The following is a 17,023-nucleotide window of genomic DNA, read 5'->3' as shown; positions in this document are numbered from 1 at the left end:
CCAGGAGAAAAGACTGGGTGTCTATGGCAAACAGGACGTGGAGTGCTTCCCAAAATGTACCCCTATCGAAAACAGACAGTTCTCCACCTCGTCCTTTCCATCCCCGCGGCCGGCGGGTTTGTTTACCTTATGGAAGTTTTATAAAGCTTGTCCTGGATGTTTGGGATACGGGCCAATTTTGTGTCCTCCCCAAACTAAACGGTTGTACCCGTCCTTACCACGTGAATGCCGACAGTTAAATCAACTGTGCCTCCAGCGCATGCTAAGCCATGCACAGCAGAATGTACGCCTCATGAATCAGTTCAGCAGTGTAATACGCAGCGCTTATTATAGATGCCGCAGAGTTAGTTGCAGGAAGGGTCGTACGGAAATACATGCCGCTTTCAAAATGAGTACGTGCGGATTCGCGTGGTTAATCCCGTACAAAAACTTGGCAGCTTCGTATGCACCAGTGTATCCGCCTGTTGTGATCGTAAGACACAATGGCGCAGACAGACAATGATTTTGGGCGGATTTTATTCATTAGTACCCGCACCGTGGAGGAAAGAAGTCAACCCAGTACAATAATTATCGTTTACGCCACCCGTCCAGCATGCGTGCTCTGTCTCTAAATAATCGAGCCTAACAAAATCTAAGCCTCGATTTAAAGTGTTTACAGCTAATTCGGTTTCCGTAGTGCCGCCCTGGATGCGCCTGCTAGCGCAAACAACGTTGCGATATTTTGTTTTGTTTGGTTTTTTGTTTTTGGTGAGGCACGTTGGTGTTCTTTTTATTTTGTTCTTGGGGCCCGAGGCCCAGCTGGTTTCCCCTTCAGCTAATGAGATGTTGCGGCAACTGGCAGGTGTCGTGCTTTAACTACATCTCGATCCCACTAGGCTACGGGCTGGTTTACGTTAGGTTGTGTTTGCGTGACTAATGTTTGTTGGTGCGTTAAGAATGACCTAATCGCAAAGTGTTCCTTCCAAGTGCAGCAGCGCTCTATAAAACTTAAGTATGTCGTACCACTTTAGTGAAGGACGGATCAACGAAAATAAAAAAAACAAAATGCCTTCGCAGCTTCTGACCGTACTGGCCAGCCAGCACGATGCAATTCGTGATTCCTTGACGGCCCATTGATTTCGCTTCACCGTCCCAAGCGATTTTAAGATGGTAAACCATTAAAACGCGCCCGGGCGGCTGGCTGGATACCCTTCGCTCCTCGGGTGGGGGTCAATTTGACCCCCTGGGATCTTAAGAACAATGAGAGCTAGAAACACCAAATTCACAGGGTATGTTGACTTGCACGTGAACTCACTTAGGTCAAAGTTTGAGGTTCCTAGGTCGTGACCTTCGGGTCAAATAAGGTCAAGCAAGGTTAAATTCCAGGTTGGTCCCCAAAGTGCCCCCAGAACATAGATAGTTGCTTCTAAGCAAAAGGTCACATGCTTATTTAAGGTAAGTGACCTTGTTTGACCTTTTGAAGGTCATGGTGACCACAATCATACAAGGCCGCTCCGAGTTTTGCATTTGGATAAGCGACAAAGATAACGCTAGGCAGTATGCTCGTAAAAACCAAATGTTTACCTGGGTCATTTCAGGTCAATGACCTATTCTGACCTCTAAGAAGTACATGGAAGATGTAGAATGACGTTCCTGCTATCAATGAATTCGAAATGAGCACCGAAAACTATCCCATACAGCAAGCCCTAAAGTAATAAAACAGGTTGGTTTCGCCCTTGGTCTGACATTCATGCCTGATCTTGGGTCAATGCAATCTGCTCATTCAATTGTTGTGTTGTCTAAGAAAGCATTTCACAGATGTATGGCTTCATCAACACTACTTTATTACATCAGATTGGACGATTTCCTAGAAATTGACTGTGCTGAAACCATAGCCTGATTTTGACCTGCCATAGGTCAGCGACCTTACAAGGCACATCTAAATTTTTTCACCAAACGATCCGCTATTCAATTGTCTGCAGCTCTGCAAAATTTGGTGCGGCTACACCGCGCCGTTTGGAAACCATTCCAGAAAAACCTTCGGGGGGTCAAATTGACCCTCCACCCGAGCGCGTGTTAAAAGATCATGGTGGTCCAGGGTCATCCCAATCGTAATCTGGGCCCCAGGCTGGTCCATCGCACTCTCAACGCCTCTAGTCACTTTGAACCATCTGCATGCCTTCCAATCCCAATTATTTTTTAGTCATCATGGCCCAATCGCAATCATTAACAGTTTGGAGAAACACTAAAAGTTTCCGGCCCTTTGAAAATGTAAAGAATCTGTGGCTGTCATGACCAGGTCGCTCCTTTACCTTGTTCAAGACTGGTGGTATTACGTAATCGATGGAATAAAATATGTGACTACACAAAGCAGTTAAATAACTCTTGGAAGCGCTTGGGGGATGCGCTGAATGGCAGGTACCTGCGCCAAAACACACCAACCTTGCCATGCTTAAAGCAATTGTAACATACAAATATCCTCCAAGCGTTGCAAGGCAAGGAACAATGGTACATGGCATGCCACATTTTCAAAACAATTTAATAGTGAAACCGTTTGCTTTCTACAAACCGTCTGCAGTCCACAAACCGTCTGCAGTCTACAAACTATCTGCAGGCTACAAACCGTCTACAGTCTACAAACCGTCTGCCTTGCAAGCATTGTGCTTAACGTGCCTTGTGCCGCACAGGTCATCATCTCCGTTTTTAATTTGGCTTAGGAAGGACCACTTTCTGCCTCAACAGAGCATCGTAATATAAACATGCCGCACGCGTGCTGAATACAAACATACATGCATCACGTGCACACACAGGGCGACAGACGCAGCCACACCCACATCCACATACACACCCTCACCCCCCCCCCCCCGCACACACACTTCTACACCCACCTCCAAGCCCACAGTCACGGTCACGGTCACGGTCACAGTCACGGTCACAACCAGAGTCACAGCCACAGCCACAGTCACAGCCATAGTCACAACCACAGCTACAGCCACAGCCACAGCCACAGTCACAGTCACAGTCACAGTCACAGCCACAGCCACAGCCACAGCCACAGCCACAGCCACAGCCACAGCCACAGGCACAGCCCAAGGCACAGGCACAGGCACAGGCACAGGCACAGGCACAGGCACAGGCACAGGCACAGGCACAGGCACAGGCACAGACACAGCCACGGGCGTACCCATATCCATCCGCACGCGCACACACACGCGCACACGCATACGCACACACGCGAGGCGCATAACATGCCACGAGTATAACACGCAGTGAACGCACTCCGGGCTCACCTCCACGAAAAGAAGCCCGCCTCTCAGAAGAGAGGCCCCTTGGTCAGATTTAGGCCTATTCTGGGTGAAACCCTTGATGCACGGCGAGGATGGGAAGGGACCCACATCGTACCAGCAGCTTCGCTTATGGAACAATTCCCTAGCTCTAAAATACGGCGACCGCAATGTGACTCATTTAAAAAATCTCAACAATTTTCCAAAATTTTCAGTGTCTCATGCCATCCAAACAAAGGGGCACGTTTTACAATTAAAAACAACATCTGCCCAAGATAGTACATAAAACGAGTGTGACACACGACGACGAGTGAACCGATAAACTGATAATTACTGACAGGAACATGGCAGCGAAAGGTAAGTAGAGCAATCAAGATATAACCTAATTTGGAACACATAAATGCAATACAGATGATACCGATTTCGCCGGTTTGCGGCACGGTGCTGAATACAGTACGCCGTTACATCACACCAAACCGCTGCCATGAGCCGCGCGCGGGTGCGACATTATTTGGCCGCTAACCCGGGCACAATAAAAGTAGGGCAAAGCACTGACAACGTGACAAGTCAAACCGACGGCAGGGACATGATTTCGTGTCGCTGGTTCAAGTTGGGTGCTGCAACGCTGGGGGAAAAAATTAGAAGGGCCGAGTTGCCACCGTGGGGGCCGTGTCGCATGACCACGACCCAGTGCAGCAGCAAAATATGTCCTGGCAAATTGGCATACAAATCGAAAGTTATCAAGTACTGTAATCGATGGAAACTTATCACTTTTTGTGACATGCTCGCACCGAACAAAAACAAAAACAAAAACAGCAGTTCGATGAAAATCGATGCCTTAAACTTGAAGAGGCTTCGGTGTGTTCCTTTGAAGGAGTTCGGACGAGGGATCCTGCACTTCCTAGCATCGCCGGTTGTGCCATTGGAAAGACATGGTGAGACAGGTCCCACCGGTGTGATCTAGTTGAAAGACATGGTGAGACAGGCCCCACCGGTGTGGTCCAGTTGAAAGACATGGTGAGACAGGCCCCACCGGTGTGGTCCAGTTGAAAGACATGGTGAGACAGGCCCCACCGGTGTGCTCCAGTTGAAAGACATGGCGAGACAGGCCCCACCGGTGTGATCCAGTTGAAAGACATGGTGAGACAGGCCCCACCGATGTGCTCCAGTTGAAAGACATGGTGAGACAGGCCCCACCGGTGGGATCCAGTTGAAAGACATGTTGAGACAGGCCCCACCGGTGTGGTCCAGTTGAAAGACATGGCTGAGACGGGCCCCACCGGTGTGGTCCAGTGGCCCATGTGTGATGTGGGGTTCCCGACATTTGCGGACAGTTCTATCGCTCACTGAAGTGCATAAACTCATGCTAAACGTGTTTTTGCGTCGAAAACCGCAGTTAAATGTTGACAGCTTGCAGACAGGCTCTTTGGCCAAGTCACGAAACTTTTGTTCGCCAGAGATTGTCTTTAACTGTGCGAGCAACAGCAGTCATGCAGTTAGTGCAATGGTATAGTCACGAACAGCGCTTTCACCCTCCAGAAGTACACACTGGCACGTGACGGGGGAGGGGGCGACACATTCAACACGAAGCCGGTAGTGGAGGGGCACCTGAGCTCGCCATAGCACGACGTATTTGCCCTGCCGAACGCAAGTGGCCGTGCGGTCACCGTCACATTTTCACTGTCACCCGGTCACCGTCACCCATTTATCGTCACCTATTCACCGTCACCCGTTCACCGCCACCCGTTCACCGTCACACATTTACAGTCACCCATTCACCGTCATCTGTTCACCGTCACCCCTTCACCGTCACCAATTCACCGTCATCCGCTCACCGTCACTCGTTCACCGTCACCCATTCAACGCCACCCGTTCACCGTCACCCCTTCACTGTCACCCGTTCACCGTCACATGTTCAACGTCACCCTTTTACGGCGCATCGTCGCTACTCTTGACAGAAACCGAGTCAGATATTAAAATGGCAACCCCTCTGGATCGCCTTCTTGGATGCATCACTGACACACGTTAATGGGCATCGTCCGGGGCGCAGTTGCACGTGCGCGATCTCGACGCCCAAAATGATAAGTGGCCGGCAGGGAGTCCCTGAACCAGGAGCGTCGCCAACCGCAGCATACCTTCCACCTCTCTCCCTCTAAAACCATGCGTGGCCACCGCCGTCGGTTATACTCTTTCAGCGGTTTGGTCCACAAACCGACGGTTTGCCTCCATCCCTCGTATCACTCCCTGCCCCTCACCCGCCTCGCTCAAATCATGGACTGGCGCTCCCAGCGTTAGGGCCTGCTCACGCCTTTGCCCTTAATAGGACCTTAATAGAACCTGCTCACGACTTTTCCCTTAATAGGACCTTAATAGGACCTGCTCACGCCTCTGCCCTTAATCCCAACGTACGACGACATCGGCAGTCATCGCTTGAGCTCGAACGGCGCGTCTGGCTTCATGGCTAACATCGCCAGAAGCCTACGTTTTAGAGGCGAGGAGCCTCTAAAACGTAGGCTTTAGGGGAGCGAAACAGGATATGACAGGGTAAGGAGCGAAACAGGATATGACATATCAGCTCCTTATGCGAGGAGCGAAACAGGATATGACATATCAGCTCCTTATGCAACCAATTTGCTTTTAAGGCATGATTATATGGGTGTACGTGCATCGGCACAGGGCATGCAACGCTCGAGATATTATCTTGATGACTAGAGGGTCTGCTTCTGATGCCTGCAAGTCTGTACATGCGTCACTCAGGTTCCCCCGAGCAGACGAGGAGTCTGTATCCTGTCAGCCAGGGCCTCAGCAGGGTCTGTCAGCAAGTTCAATATTTCCACTAGTGGTATGGATCCCCAGTCGGGAAGAGAGCTCATGTCACGCAGGAGCGGCCAGGAAGCCTTGGACAGGAAACCTGACACGTTCAGAAACAATCTTTCCGTGCCACGATGAAAAATAAGTAACCAATTTGATGTCGGGTAATCGATTTACCGGAGGCGCATGAGCATGTAATATGTAGACAATGAACTTCGACCGCTGACACACTGGTCAACGAAATTCAAATTTGTCCATCTCTGGCTGGCTGCTGACACGCCAACACCCTGTCCTGACTCGCACCATGGCACAAAATACATGAGTGGCCACAATGGTGATCGATTTATCAGATTCGGCGACCAAGAAAGGTGTGCAGTTGATGCTTCATGACTAACTGATGTGCAGAAGTCAAAATGTGTCATTTTTGGCTTTGGCTAAGCGGTCCTGTTGCAAAAAAGGTTGCTAATCGACGCGGCGTGGTCGACTTGCTGTTGACGAGCAAGTATTGAACGTGTGAATAATAAGCACCATGACGGATGGGTCATCAAAGTTAACAAGCGCTCGGGCGGGGGTCAAATTGATCGCCTCGAAGGTTGATCCGAAACGGTTTCCAAAAGGCGCGGCGCAGCCACGCCAAACTTGGCATAGCTGTAGATAATTGAATTGCGGATCGTTTAGAATTAAAAATTTAGATGTACCTTGTAAGGTCGCTGACCTATGGCAGGTCAAAGTCAGCCTATCGTTTCAGCTAAGGCAATTTCTAGGGAATCGTTCATTCTGATCCAATAACGCAGTGTTAGACAAGGCCATACATCCCTGAAATAATTTCTTAGGCAACACAGCAGTTGAATGAACAAATTACATTGAACTAAGGTCAGGTATTAAAGTCAAACCAAGGTCAAAATAAATCTATTTTATTTCTCTAGAGCTTGCTGTATAGGGTAGTTTTCGGTGAATTTCTAATTTACTGATAACAGGAACTGCATTATACACTTACATGGGCTTCTTAGGGGTCAAAATAGGTCACTGATCTCTGCCTGGCGTAATCTTTGTCGCTTATCCGAATGCAAAACTCGAAGCAGTCCTGTATGATTTTGCTCACCATGGCCTTCCCAAGTTCAAACAAGATCACTGATCCTAGGTGGGCACGTGACCTTTTGCTTAGAACGGTTATCTGGGTTCTAGGGACAATTTTGGAGACCAACTGGAATTTGATCTTGTTTGACCTTGTTTGACCCGAAGGTCATGACCTAGGTACCTCAAAATTTGACCTAAGTGATTTCAGGTACGGGTCAACACACCCTGTGAGTTTGGTGTCTCTAACCCTCTTATGTCCTGAGATCTCAGGGGGGTCAAATTGCCCCCCCACCCGAGCGAAGGGTATCCAGCCGGCTACCCGGGCGCGCGTTAAACACACACCCACCCACACACACACACACACACACACACACACACACACACACACACACACACACACACACCCACACCCACACCCACACCCACACCCACACCCACACCCACACCCACACCCACACACACGCACGCACACACGCACTCACGCACTCACGCACGCACGCACGCACGCACGCACGCACGCACGCACGCACACACGCACGCGCACGCACGCAACACAAAGCGGCCTTAGGTTTGAAGCAATATATGTGCTTAGCAAAACTCGGTAGGACAGGGGATTTTCGGTTTCAGTTAGAGTGTTTGCCGGATAAGTTGGTCCGCCTGCTTTAAAGAAAGTGTTTCACATTTGCATGCATCTTAAATTTGCATCTTGAAGATGCTTCGATTCAGTTCACATCCTGTCCTTCATAAGACCTAAGCCTCTCCAGTTTTTTTCAGCTACACGCCCGCGAAGATGTGCAAACTTTTTCGGGGAGGCTATTTCACCGTCAACCAGGCATCCGTGACACCATAATGACGTCATTCAAATCCCGCCATCCCATTAGCCTGCGGCGGTCAAAGCCCCAACAATATCATTGCCTGTTTGTTCATATGTGGCGTTCGTGGGCATGATTTCCAGATATGACGGCCACCAATTAGTTCGTTAACAATGCTGTGCCAGGCATGGTGGCGTAATCAAACAATGGCGGGATTAGGAGCATATTTACGAAGCGGAAAAACTGTTATGTCTAGAGCAGTCTTTTCCACTCAAAAGCATACCAAAAGTTGTAATAAAACTTATGCAATGAATCTGGCGCTTGCTTCATTATCTTCAAATGTGGAACATCTCCTTCAACCTAGTTCTGTACCTCCGTGAGCAAGTAATAAAAGCGGTACGTGCGCACATACAGTGTCTATTGCAACGTTTGTTCGAGCCACGCATTAACAAAGCTACCACATTAACACCCGCCGGAACGCTGTGTATTGCGCGTTGGACTGGCCGCTGAGGACGCGCCAGACCGGGGCTCGCGTCCTGCCCGGATGCACCAGTCAATGTTGTGATGCGCTGCAGATGCGGTTTACAGGCAATGTCCCGCGCCCGGTCGTCGAGGAGAAGTCTTACCGGCTCCGTTCACGTGCACCGCACGGCCGGACGTCTTGCCCAGCTCAGAGGGCGGTCCGCCGTCCATTGCGGACTCCTGCGTGGCCCGGCTGGCGGGGCGGCCTGCAACGGATCCAGGCCGGCGCCGCGCAACGGCCGGTTTCCTGGTATGCCGCGCTACTCCCGCACCGCACGACACGCTCTCTCCACCTGCTTCGCGCTCTCTGCAGGTTCCAGCGGCTCCCCCGCAGCACCGCGCCGCTCCGCCGCCCGCCGTCGGCGAAATGAGCCCGCCCACGAGTGGGCGGCGACCGCACGTATCTGAAATGGTCAAACTGAATCTTGACGGCGACGAAAATGGCCAGCATTCTAGAGACTTGTGAACAGAAATGTCTCTAAAAGTCAATCTCAACACGGCTGCAATCCCGCCCGTTTGAATTTAGATCGAGATTCTCGTGTTAACGTGGTACTTCGCAACTAGCGACCTCTGCGCAGCGAAATTAAGGGGAGACTCGTGGGGAAAGGGACAACCGGGCCGTGCTTCCCCAAAGAGCAAGCAAGAAATGACATCTTGCAAGAAATGCCGTCTCTAGAGTCTGGACCCCGAAGAAAGCAGGGTAAGTTTTACCAAGGGGAGTTTGGTTTGAAACACTCGTATAAAGGAAAGCGAAATATATTGAGGTACGTAAAATTTGGACACCATTTGACCTTTTGCTCACAAGCTGGAGGTGGTCTCCTAAAACCACGTTTTGCAGTCGTTCTCAGGCGAAGTACTCAGGCCCTTACTTATTCGATAATGTGATCGTAAACACTGCTTAACCCAGGGGTGCAGTTCACTATTCAGTTGGGAAAGCGCCCGAGTCCCCAATTTTAAGATCAAAGCAGGGGCGTGCGCATGCAGCAGCCCCCAGGTACACGTATCTCTTCTTGCCAAATTTATGGCATGCGTTGATATGTACGTTACCAAATGTTGACAGCTTCAAATTCCGGGAAACGCGTGAGAGCTAGCCCCGAACTTGTGACTCACAATCCATGACACCCATATTTGTTAAACGAATTTGGCGTTCTGTACTTGCATGACTAGAGCAATTCGCTTACTTAGAGCACTCCGTTAGTCATGATGACAGCAATCCGATCCCTCCTGTTGCCCGGGTAATGCTCTGAACACTGTAATGAAAGTGACCTATGCCTATATCGTCCAAGGTCTGTGGGAATCCAGGTGTCACCGAGAAAGGTGCAGGTCGCCGAGGACACAAAACACATACATTCAAAGGCAAGGGCATGACATGTTCAGAAGTTGTCTTAACATGCGCTCTTGTGGGGGTCAAATTAAACCACGAATGTCTTGCGAATGTGGTTTCCAAACGGTGCGGCGCAGCCGCGCCAAATTTTGTACAGCTGTCGACAATTGAATAGCGGATCGTTTGGTATTAAAATGTAGAGGTCGCTGACTTACAGCAGGTCAGTCAGGCCATGGATTCTGCGAAGTCAATTTCTAGGGAGTCGTCTAATCTGCTGCAACAACGGAGCGTCATACGAGGCCGCATATCTCTGAGATATTCTTCTTAGGCAACGCAAAAATTGAATACACAACTTCCATTGACCTAAGGTCAGTTTTTGAGGTCAGATCAAGGTCAAAGTAAATCTGTTTTATTACTCTGGGGTTGCTGTATAGGGAAGTTTCTGGTACTCATTCCGAATTTATTGATAAGAGCAGCCGCATCATACATCTTCCATGCACTTTTCAAAGGTTATAATAGGTCCCTGATCTAAAATGGCCCAGCCCAGCATTCTGTTTTTAGGAACATGCTGCCTTGCAATATCTTTGTCGCTTATTCAAATGCAAAACGCAAGGCAGTCTTGTATGATTTTGGTCACCATGACCTTCAAAAGGTCAAACAAGGCCACTGAGCTTAAATCATCACGTGAGCCTTTGCCTAGAACAGGTACGTAGGTTCTGGAGCACATTGGAGACCAACCTGAAAATTGACTTTGTTTGACCCTATTTGACCCGAAGGTCATGACTATCATGACTATCATGATGCATAATTTGATGACGGATGAGGTGAGACTCAAAACGCATACGTGATTTTCATTAGGGGGCATGGTCGTGAGGAGGCCTGCATATTGGACGGCATCCTCAGCGCTGCCTGCCGTCGGTTTGAACTCTGTCATATATTCTGTTGCCCTGCCTATTGTGGTCCTTCGTCGTCGATTTTTCGCTGTCGTGGAAAGTAAAACCAGTCGTAGATCGAGTTTAAGCGTGAGGCCCCGGTCAGTCCCGGGGAAAGAAGAAGATCGCTGTTGTGATTTAGCTGTCCCATAGTCTAGGGTAGGTGCGGTTGCTTTCCTAGCAGCAGCAGCTATGCTGACATTAGTTGAAGGACATTGTAAAATGGAACGTTTTGATTGTCTGCATGATGCTGAAAATCGTGGTCATGAAAGATGCTTTCGGTGATCTGCTGATTCTGATGACGCTCCTGAGCATGGACTCATTACCATGTCATGCCATATGACATCACATTACGCTGCTGGTGATAATTTTGCCCCAAAAAATTTGGTCAGAGACAAAAAATACACTTTACCACTCCCGTGGATAAATAAAGGTAAAACCCCTATTTTTGTGTTGCTGTAACTAATAACTAAGAGGACAGCCTCAAAGTTTTTTTTTTAAATGCGTCCGGCCTCGTTTTTGAATGGTGCGAATTAATATTGAAAGACATTCCGAACCATTATTTAACGAAGGTCGTTCTCGCGCACGCGGCGCCCGCTGCCTGGTGTTACTTGTAGTGGACAACGCCGTTCGATTTCACGGAAACTGCACCCAAATCTATCGCTGTTCTTGCTCCCGAGATTGTGAGCGCGCGGGCTCAAACCTTTTGCTGTAACTTGTTTCACTAGTTGACTCCGAAAAAGAATAAAGGTTCTCAGACAATAATGCAATCGTCTTGTTTGAATCGGTCTTGTTCGTTTTTAAACTCATTTCGACCCACTCCATGCAGCATTGATGAGACACCTTATTTCCCTCCGGGAAAGTGGTCCCTTGAGTAGAACGCAAGGAGGCACATTATTGTCCCTGGTCAAGGGCTGACGGGCCATACCTTTCCAACACAGGGTGTCTCTCAGCTGACATTCTGGCAACACGGGCTGGGATCTCCTGACCACTTCGGAGGCCTTTAGAGAGATCCATTATATCGCACGCGTTCCCCCTCCTCCACCTGAACTACTGTTAATCGCGCTCACGACTTCGAAACCCGAGGGAAAGCATCAGTGGGAATGGCGGCTCCCAATAAGCTGGCAGTTTTTCTGTAAATGTCTCGGTGCGGTATTTCCCCAGACAGACTGTTTTTACTGTCGTCCAAAGATTCGCGTTGACCATTTGAGATACGTGACGGCCGTGACCGCGGGCACAGGGGTGCGGTTAAATTTTAGTAATTTCTGACGGCTCTTTCAATGCATTTTTCATGTTGCTGAGGGTTGGAAAACTAGCAGCACAGGCGCACGGGTGGTTTGATAGCTTTTCAGATTTGGCACGGCAAGAGTTTTGGCAGGGTGGGTCACTAGCTGGCATCAAAACAGCTGTGTCACGGATGTCGATTTGTATTCTTTTCGATACGTCACTGCTCCCCATGTCCGATTTGGTCCCCCACAATGGTAAGTTGGCCCCCAAACTTTTGTAGCCAAAATACAAGCAGGCGCTACAGATGGGAAATACAAATTATATCAGTTCTAGAGAAGGTTTTTAATGCTTGTTTCACAGGGAAAAGGAAAAAAATAAAATGAAAACTGTGATGTCCTGTTCAGTCGAATGCAGCTGGTTGAGTTAGGCACACTAAAACTCCGAGATGGTGCTGCGTTTACCTAAGTATTTTCCGTTTTTGCATGATGTTTCTTTTTTCTAGTTCTGCTGCTTTTTCTTGCATGACGCATGCAATTAATTGCACGATTAGGTTTTAACTCTGATATAGGTCTGTGCTATTGTCTGAATGATTTACACTATTCCGTGATCTGGAACACGCGTCTGGGTGGGAGTCAAATTGACCACCCAAAGGTTTTTCCGGAATGCTTTCCGAACGACGCGGCGTCGCCATGCCGAATATTGCATAGCTGTAGACATTTGAATAGCGGATCGTTTGATATCAGAATTTTACATGAACCTTGTAAGGTCACTGACCTATGGTAGGTCAAAATCAGGCCATGGTTTCAGCAAAGTCAATTTCTAGGGAATCGTTCAATCTGATGCAACAACGGAGTGTTAGATGGAGTCAAACATCTCTGAGACGCTTTCTTAGGCAACACAAAGCTCGAATGAGAAAATTATGTTGACCTAGGGCCAGGTATGAAGGTCAGACCAAGGTCTAAACCAACCTGTCTTATTACCTTCGGGTTTGCTGTATGGGATAGTTTCTGGTGCTCATGTCGAATTTATTGATGTCATGAACCGCATTATACATCTTCTATGGATTTCTTAGAGGTCAGAATAGGTCATGCAACTAAAATGACTCTGGTCAACATTTTGTTTTTAGAAACATACTACCTAGCGTAATCTTTGTCGCTTATTCAAATACAAAACACAGATCATTCTTGTACGATTTGATCACCATGACCTTCAAGAGGTCAAACAATGTCACCAACCTTAAATGAGTATGTGATCTTTTGCTTAGAAACAGGTACCTAGGTTCTAAAAGCACTTTGGAGGCCGACCTGGAAATCTACCTTGTTGGACTTTATTTGATCCAAAGGTCATGATCTAGGAACGTCAAACCATGACCTAAGCGCGTTTATGTACGGGTCAATACGCCCTGTAAATTTGGTGTCTTTAGCTTTCTTAGTTCTCGAGATCTCAGTGGGGTCAAATTGACTCCCCCACTCGAGCGAAGGGTGTCTAGACAGCCACCCGGGCGCGTGTTAAAGATACAACAGATTGCAGCAAGTTGTCTTATTTTGCCACGATGCGATGCGATATGTATCAGAAATTGCAAAAAACCGGCAAATGGTAACACCTAAAACGTAAGCAAATTTGTTTACCCAACGTTCGAAAGATTCCTTGAAATGCGCCGACCTCCAATTCTACGTGAACATTTGATGGAACAGTTACGAAAACTTGATCGACACCAGCTAACTGCACCGATAGCGGAGGTCGTTTGACGATGACCATGAAAACAGCATTAGCATGCCTAACGCAAGTGCTGCGTTGCAGCCTGCAGTCCGCTTTACGGCTACCAATCGAGAGTTGCCGTGACAGCGCTGCATAGTCGCGCGCATCAACGTACTATCTTGACTCCCAAAGCCGTACACGTCCAACGTGTGAAGTTACACAGCATCGACCTGGCGTCGATCGCAGAAACAGGGGTGAAAAGTGCCTTTTCTGTTACCAACCAAATTTGGAACCGTCTTAGGTCTCACCTGGAGTCCATTTTTTCAGAACCGTTGCAATGTATCTCTAAATGCGATAATCCGCAAAAAGCAGACAAATTACACGCAATGCAGAATAATCATCAAACATTTTCGTTTCGCGAGTTCATGTGCACTTAAGTATCATTTACCCGCCATCGATCATTGAATGATGGTTGAGACCAAACTAATGGAATTATCAGATAAAGGCATACTTAAAATAACCAGCCTAAAGGCGTGTAGTTTCCTTTTCACTTGGAGGGCGGGGGAGGGGGAGGGAGGGCGAGTCGGCATTGCGCCTTCCGACCAGGGATTCACAATTTGTTTCCGGTTCAGCCGCCCAAAACTCATTTTGAGCAACTACACCCGTGCTCCCAACTGTGAAAAGGAAGTGCATCAAATCTGAGGAAGAAACTGTTCTGAGTGAATTCGGAGGCAGGCTCAGAGGGTGGCGATTTGGGCTTTGGGGAATAGGCAGGCTCATAATTTTTCTTCCTGCACCCCCCCCCCCCCCTCCCTCCCCGTCCCAACTACCCTTTCCTCCTCCCCTACGTATTTTGCAAAACTATATCCATGTAGCCCTATATTTACCGATCACAAGGTTCTATGAACACCTGAAACAAAATAAATTTTGGTTTTGTGACGTCATCGTACAATCAGCTGGAAACTTTGGCGACCTTCACCATCTTCATATAATCATTGCCGGTGCAGAACTCGCACTTCCTTACATGATCCCAACTAATGAGGGCAAAAGCCACGTAATATTGGTATCAACAAATGCAAACGATTTTTTTCAACAGCCTCTGGCACCTTCATTTAGCCCTATATGTAATATGATGACAGCTTAAAAGAATTTTACTTCATGCCTGTCCACCGATCAGTACACTAAGTCTGACGTGCAACGGACAATGTGAGAGACCTACACCACCGATGCTCGGCCTATTACTTCAAAGCCGCTGTTCCTCCCGGCAGCAGGAAGCCCCGGATGAATCCTTCACATCTGTCGCTCCAACGACCTCCGTTTACCTCTGGAGCAACAGCTCAGGTATCCACGAACAACAATCCTCCTAGATCGGTAGGACTTGTTAAGGCTATTATCTTAAAAAACCGACGATTAGCGACGTTCTTCTAGCCAGCCAGCTTCTCACGACATGAACGCAACCAACAGCAGCCCACATCCTTGCACTGCACCCAATGCATTACCGCGCGGCGAGCAATCGAGCTCGTCTGCCTCAAACAGTGCGGCACTTTAAAACGTTGCGCAACACACTAATCCCGTTTGCCGCAAGATGAGGTGGCCAGCCACGATTCTTACCACTAAAGATAAGCCTAATTGTTTGCTACTTTATACTGTTAAGTATGTGAAGTGAATCTTGGTTGAAAAATCTGTGAAAAGCACTGATCTGGGGTGCTTTGGAAAACACTGTGTCAACACTGATTTGTGCTGTGAGCACTGATACAGTAAAATTTGTAGTACGTTTCTGTCACCTGATAAAAACGATACCGATTAAAGCTACAACGCTCGGCAGCATCTTATACTCAACTTGCTCATACAGTGGGGCGTCGACGTTTTGACATGTGCTCTACACATGCTCACGCTGCGAGCGTTAGCGAGTGCGGACCAATACTAAGCTTTGAGTTTCGCCTAGCTGGGATGATCCTGTTGTAATATGGCCTGGTCTGTTGAAATTTGTTTCCATTTTCACAATTTTGTCCCCAATGAGTTCGCAAAAGTGTTAGCCTTTGTCGGTCATATCCGATAAATCAAGAGCTTTTTTCACCCCCGCACCGAAACCTGGTTTCGACGATCGACGCTAAACCAAAAGAATAATGATGCCCAACGGCGATATCTTCCGCTAAGGCAGAGCGAAGAAACGTTTAAGAGTAGTGGTGTAATTTTCTATTTAATTGGTTGAGAGGAAAATGAGTTAACTCCGGGAAGAAACCCCCCGTTGTATTTAAGGTTAGGGTTTCGCCACTCAGCCCCCCCCCCCCCCATTAGCATATTTTGCAAAACAACATCCCTATAGTGGAGGCTTACCAATCATGACACGTGACGTATACGCCACCAGATTACTCCAGCGTCAGGTCTAGGTTCAGGGCCCAACAACATCCCTATGGTGGAGGTTTACCAATCATGACACGTGACGGATCCGCCACCAGATTACTCCAGCGTCAGGTCTAGATGCAGGGCCCATTTCTCAAGTTTGAACAAAGCCGGGGCCTGAGACTTACATCGGTCGGGGCTCCTGATACAATGAAGCGGCCCCTGTCTTGATCTGGGGACTACAGTGCATAACAAGGGTCCTGTTTGGCAAGGAACCCAGAATCGGCCTGGGGCAGCGTTTGAAGAGGCCAGCGGCGGGGCCCGAAGGCACCTAGCGGTCTAAGGTTAAGTGCCTGATGAGATGATACGAAGGACATTGAAGAGTACTAAATTAAGTAAGCCTGTAGGTCGCATTAAGGACCCCGGTCAGAAGGGCCGGGCCCTCAGTTGTCAGTCAGAGAGTCTCCTACACCGATTGAGGGCACCCAAGGACAATGCGTACCTCTTTTTTGGGTCAGAGATTACCAAAAACGAAGAGTCGGCTCCGCGTCGATCTGAGCCCTGGGAGCCCATTTCCCAAGCAAGGACAGGGCCGGAACCCTCGATTTACATTGGTCGGGTCCTCTGGCACATTGAGGCCCCTGGGTCGGTCAGGAGCTTCTAGGGCCTAACAGAGCAAGCGGCTCCGAGTCGCCGGTAAGGCGGCCCAAGTCGGCCAGGATAACATTTGCTGAACAGGAACAGAAATTGGACCCAGAGTGCCAAAGATCTTGCGGTGCTCGGGGACCTCTGAGAATGAAAGTGGATATGATCATTTACCATAAACATCCACAATGAGACTATGGAAGGACATGTGTTAGTCAGGGGTTTCATTACAGAGCGGGGAACTCTCCATCCCATTTTAGCCAGGAGCAGGAGTGCTGAACTGCGGTCTCTGTGCCAATTATCGGGCACCTGCATTGATAAGGGATCTGTCTTGCGTCAATGAGAACCCCTGCGTTTCATGAAAGAGGT

At 48.6% G+C, this 17,023-nt stretch overlaps 1 pseudogene; it reads right to left on the bottom strand.

The window, feature by feature from the left end:
• LOC119092567 (catalase-like) overlaps positions 1–17,023 on the bottom strand; it is a 62,451-nt pseudogene that overhangs the window by 15,529 nt on the left and 29,899 nt on the right.

This window comes from Pollicipes pollicipes, unplaced genomic scaffold, assembly GCF_011947565.3.
Source record: "Pollicipes pollicipes isolate AB1234 unplaced genomic scaffold, Ppol_2.1 Scaffold_3447;HRSCAF=4054_pilon_pilon_pilon, whole genome shotgun sequence".
Classification (NCBI taxonomy): domain Eukaryota; kingdom Metazoa; phylum Arthropoda; class Thecostraca; order Pollicipedomorpha; family Pollicipedidae; genus Pollicipes; species Pollicipes pollicipes.
This window is presented reverse-complemented; position numbering and strand designations above follow the sequence as displayed.